At 40.6% G+C, this 6027-nt stretch overlaps 1 long non-coding RNA gene across 1 annotated transcript; it reads left to right on the top strand.

Annotated features, from left to right (window-relative positions):
* The first annotated feature begins 236 nt into the window (after positions 1–236).
* On the top strand, positions 237–3229 carry LOC120037025. The gene is made up of 2 exons (XR_005474731.1): positions 237–283; positions 2732–3229. It is a non-coding gene; the product is annotated as an uncharacterized LOC120037025 (long non-coding RNA).
* Positions 3230–6027: the final 2798 nt, after the last annotated feature.

The raw sequence follows: 6027 nt of genomic DNA, 5'->3' as shown, positions 1-6027 counted from the left end.
TCTCTGTCTATTTCCCTGGTGATACTGCAGGATGTGGTGGGGTTCGCTCCCTTCATCAACCTCCAGATCTACGCTAAAGTACATCTGTATTACTCACCCAACCAACTGGAAACAGGTAGGCTAGCTAGGCTAAGGAACATCTGTATTACTCATCCAACCAACTGGAAACAGGTAGGCTAGCTAGGCTAAAATACATCTGTATTACTCATCCAACCAACTGAAAACCGGTAGGCTAGCTAGGCTAAAGTACATCTGTATTACTCATCCAACCAACTGAAAACAGGTAGGCTAGCTAGGCTAAAATACATCTGTATTACTCCTCCAACCAACTGAAAACAGGTAGGCTAGCTAGGCTAAGGAACATCTGTATTACTCATCCAACCAACTGGAAACAGGTAGGCTAGCTAGGCTAAAGGACATCTGTATTACTCATCCAACCAACTGGACACATGTAGGCTAGCTAGGCTAAATGACATCTGTATTACTCATCCAACCACCTGGAAACAGGTAGGCTAGCTAGGCTAAAATACATCTGTATTACTCATCCAACCAACTGAAAACCGGTAGGCTAGCTAGGCTAAAGTACATCTGTATTACTCATCCAACCAACTGAAAACAGGTAGGCTAGCTAGGCTAAAATACATCTGTATTACTCCTCCAACCAACTGAAAACAGGTAGGCTAGCTAGGCTAAGGAACATCTGTATTACTCATCCAACCAACTGGAAACAGGTAGGCTAGCTAGGCTAAAGGACATCTGTATTACTCATCCAACCAACTGGACACATGTAGGCTAGCTAGGCTAAATGACATCTGTATTACTCATCCAACCAACTGGAAACAGGTAGGCTAGCTAGGCTAAAATACATCTGTATTACTCATCCAACCAACTGAAAATAGGTAGGCTAGCTAGGCTAAAGGACATCTTTATTACTCATCCAACCAACTGGACACATGTAGGCTAGCTAGGCTAAATTACATCTGTATTACTCATCCAACCAACTGACAACATGTAGGCTAGCTAGGCTAAAATACATCTGTATTACTCATCTAACCAACTGGAAACATGTAGGCTAGCTAGGCTAAAGGACATCTGTATTACTCATCCAACCAACTGGAAACAGGTAGGCGAGCTAGGCTAAGGAACATCTGTATTACTCATCCAACCAACTGGAAACAGGTAGGCTAGTTAGGCTAAAATACATCTGTATTACTCATCCAACCAACTGAAAACCGGTAGGCTAGCTAGGCTAAAGTACATCTGTATTACTCATCCAACCAACTGAAAACAGGTAGGCTAGCTAGGCTAAAATACATCTGTATTACTCCTCCAACCAACTGAAAACAGGTAGGCTAGCTAGGCTAAGGAACATCTGTATTACTCATCCAACCAACTGGAAACAGGTAGGCTAGCTAGGCTAAAGGACGTCTGTATTACTCCTCCAACCAACTGGACACATGTAGGCTAGCTAGGCTAAATGACATCTGTATTACTCATCCAACCAACTGGAAACAGGTAGGCTAGCTAGGCTAAAATACATCTGTATTACTCATCCAACCAACTGAAAACCGGTAGGCTAGCTAGGCTAAAGTACATCTGTATTACTCATCCAACCAACTGAAAACAGATAGGCTAGCTAGGCTAAAATACATCTGTATTACTCCTCCAACCAACTGAAAACAGGTAGGCTAGCTAGGCTAAGGAACATCTGTATTACTCATCCAACCAACTGGAAACAGGTAGGCTAGCTAGGCTAAAGGACATCTGTATTACTCATCCAACCAACTGGACACATGTAGGCTAGCTAGGCTAAATGACATCTGTATTACTCATCCAACCAACTGGAAACAGGTAGGCTAGCTAGGCTAAAATACATCTGTATTACTCATCCAACCAACTGAAAACAGGTAGGCTAGCTAGGCTAAAGGACATCTTTATTACTCATCCAACCAACTGGACACATGTAGGCTAGCTAGGCTAAATTACATCTGTATTACTCATCCAACCAACTGACAACAGGTAGGCTAGCTAGGCTAAAATACATCTGTATTACTCATCTAACCAACTGACAACAGGTAGGCTAGCTAGGCTAAAATACATCTGTATTACTCATCTAACCAACTGGAAACATGTAGGCTAGCTAGGCTAAAGGACATCTGTATTACTCATCCAACCAACTGGAAACATGTAGGCTAGCTAGGCTAAAATACATCTGTATTACTCCTCCTTCCAACTGGAAACATGTAGGCTAGCTAGGCTAAAATACATCTGTATTACTCATCTAACCAACTGGAAACATGTAGGCTAGCTAGGCTAAAGGACATCTGTATTACTCATCCAACCAACTGGAAACATGTAGGCTAGCTAGGCTAAAATACTTCGGTATTACTCCTCCTTCGAATTGGAAACAGGTAAGCTAGCTGACGCTTCTCAGAATCAGCTAAATATTTGAATCTTTTTGCTCTAAATACCTGTTTAGGTGTGTAATCCTATGTATTCATGCAGTATCAATGTTATGTAACTACAAATCTCCTGAAGTGTGCACTTGTTCACCACTCCCCATATATAAAGTATTGGATAGGTGTAGGTACGGGCTAGACCGTTTCCACAATGTTTATTATACCAGTAATTACCAGTAAATGCAGTGCATACTTAGGGACAAAGGACAGAATATTGGACTCTACTTTAATGTTCTGCAGTCTATGTAACCAGCGGTATTGTTTTTTTGCAGGTTTTCCTCCACTAGGAGAATGACCTGTTTCAATTGAAACACACCCTGTGTGCTGGGACGTCAATTAAGCAATTCAAGGACAAACAAAAACGGATGTATATGGGAAATATATTGTAGAACTTGTCTCTTATTTATTACAGTGATGTTGCAGATTATAATTATGCACTTAGGAAAAGACTGAAGGAAGCCATGCACTTTTCAGTAACGCTGTCATGAGTCCAAAAGATTCCTGCAGTATTTATTTGTATTTCATCACACCCTAACAACACTTTAGATGTTCTTGTGATCTATAGCTTTAGAAAAGGACCATTCCAACCAAAGGAGAAGACGTAAATATAAGAGCATATTGTTGAGTTTTTGTGTGTTTATTGACATGTTACTCTGCTAAATGTATGATACATACACCTCTAAATGTTTCATTCAGATTAGCTAGGTGAACTTTTTATATATTAGGTAGGTACACTTTTTATATGACGTAAATAAACGTTTTATATTGTGTGTTTGCATTGACCTTACATTGACTGAAACTATGCTCTTACAATATCCGTTTTAATGGTAGTTGAGCTGATCAGTTCAGGCCTGGCCCACCATTTTGTTAAAATGTCATTTTAAAATGTTGTAAGAATCTGGATACCATGATCTTGAAATCCTCCTTTTGTCTGTTTACTTCAGGAAATCTGGTTTTCCATTTGAACGTCTGAAAACATGTAGGACTAGTTGTAAAACCACATTAGTTCAATAAGCTTTCTCATATGGTAGGCTATGAAGAAGGACACATTTCTGTTTGTTTTTTCAATAGTCACATATTACAATCCCAGTTTTACATCTTGGAAGAAACATGAGAAGAACTTGCAGTGTAAAGTACATTTTAATGTGATTGGCTGATCACCCCACATTGTATTGTTTCACTGAGGAGTTGCAGTATTGAAAACGGTTGTATTCTATGTGTAATGAGGACCATCCAATCATGTCTATCTGAGAATATAAAGTTCTATCTATAACCTATGAGCTTTGTCTTGCTAGTTATCGTACTACATTATCTCTGGGTGGCAGTTGGAAGGAACAGGACTTCTCTTTGTGTAGACATAACATTACAACCAGAAGGAATGTTCTCTTCCTGTAACAAACATATGCCTGTACATGTGCACGTCGGTGAACTTCAAGTGAAATGGTTTGAAAACGTACTTCAATTCAGGCATGGAAGGTGCCACTGTACTACTAATTATCCCACAATGCTTCACTGCGAGTTGAGAAGTGGGTATTTTTACTGTCACAGTACTCAATCTCCTGACTGTTAATGCACCAGGCTGGGAGCAACACAGGGTCAGTATTACAGCCTTACCCTTGTAACAGTTTAGGGGTTAAATGCCTTGCTCAAGGCCACAATGGAGTAGGGGATGGCACCAGCCCTGTGCCTGTTGTCTTTTAAATGCTGTGCTTGATTTAGCTTACCTGGTGCAATAGAATAGTCCCAAAAGTGCAAACCCCACTCACCCATCTGGCACTCCAGACAGGCTCAAGCAAACGCTCAAACAACAGGCTGAATGAAATCAACTTGAACTTTAATACTGTTGGTTCTACTACAGGAACCCTCACATGCTGACAGCTCTCTGACTAGCTGGAGGATCCAGTGTTACACCTCCTCACAGTAATATTATGCCAGTAAATATCTGAAGGCAAATGCACAAACATACAGAGATAGTCCTGAGGTAACCAAATACTGTATATGAACAATGTTGTGTATTTTGAAGTGTTCTTGTGGGTTGGCTAAGGCTTAATGCCCGAGGAGGCAGAGTAACCTATTATGCTTTTGAGAATAGAATGTTGATGCCTGGACGATGTAGAAACGATGTAGAATTGCATCATTTAAAATGTAGGCTTTTCTTAAATACGTCTGCAAGACATCTTGCCAATTAACAAACTATGTCTAAACTGCATCTTCCCAATGCGTAATGTATATAGGTTACATTGTGCCTACGTTGGGCAGAGGTTTGTGTGCTGTCTGGGATCAGGCATCAAATCAGCACGAAATGACAGGGGGAGAACATCATCATTGAAAGCACATAGAACATCATACATATTTATTGCCTGATGATCTTCCTTGATTTTTGGGGTCGGCAGGTAGCCTAGAGGTTAGAACATTGGACCAGTATCCGAAAGGTTGCTGGATTGAATCCCCGAGCTGACAATAATAAAAATCTGTCGTTCTGCCCCTGAACAAGGCAGTTACCCCACTGTTCCTAGGCTGTCGTTGTAAATAAGAATTTGTTCTTAACTGACTTGCCTAGACTGTGGAGTTTTTCAGGATAAAAAAATGAACAGAAAGGAGCTAAGCACAGCCAAAGTCATAGAGGACAACCTGATTCAGTCTGCTTTCCACCAGACACTGGGAGATGACTTCACCTTTCAGCTGGACAACAACCTAAAACACACATCTACACTGAGGTTCTATACCAAGACGACATTGAATGTTCCTGAGGGGACTAGTTACAGGTTTGACTTGAAAATATATGGCAAGACTTGAAAGTGTCCATCTAGCATTGATCAACAACCAACTTGACAGAGCTTGGAGAATTTTGAAAAAAGAATAATGGGCAAATATCCAATCCAAGGCTCTTAAGACTTACCCAAAAAGACCTGCGGCTGTAATCGCTGCCAAAGGTGATTGTAACGTATGTTTTTTCGATGTGCTACAGGCCAGAACAAGCCTGTTTGACATGTTGTTTTGCATATGGATGTGGATTCATCTGGATCATAACAGTCTTCTAGGGTTGTGATGACAGAGGCTGTGGTCATAGAGCTGTGTGGTCTTCAGTGTGCTGGGAACATGGTCAATTAAAGACCTGTTGTGACGTTAACTCATTTATTTATTCATCACTTTGTTCATCTTACCAGGTTGGTGGTTTACTGAACTAATGATATTGTCTTATATTGGTTTATCTTGTCAGAGAACACACTGCAGGTTTGATATAACAGTTACACCAGGTTGTCTGGACCAGAACACACTGCAGGCCTGATATAAAATGGCGCTACAAGATGGCGTAGCAGTCAGACGTCTTTGTCTTGTCTCGTCCCATGTATATATATTTTTATATATTTTTCTTCACATTAAAAAAAATATTTTTCCTAAACCTCAACTTCAAAATACTCTCCCGCAACCCACCTCACCCAATGTGGTGTGGATCTGTTTTTTTCTAAAGTATTTCTATTTACCTCCGAACTGGAATACCTCAACTGAAGCTAGCTAACTAGCTACCAGCTATCAGTCAGTTAACCACTGCTAGCGGTCATCAGCT

The sequence above is a fragment of the Salvelinus namaycush genome, unplaced genomic scaffold, assembly GCF_016432855.1.
Source record: "Salvelinus namaycush isolate Seneca unplaced genomic scaffold, SaNama_1.0 Scaffold1549, whole genome shotgun sequence".
Lineage (NCBI taxonomy): Eukaryota > Metazoa > Chordata > Actinopteri > Salmoniformes > Salmonidae > Salvelinus > Salvelinus namaycush.
This window is presented reverse-complemented; position numbering and strand designations above follow the sequence as displayed.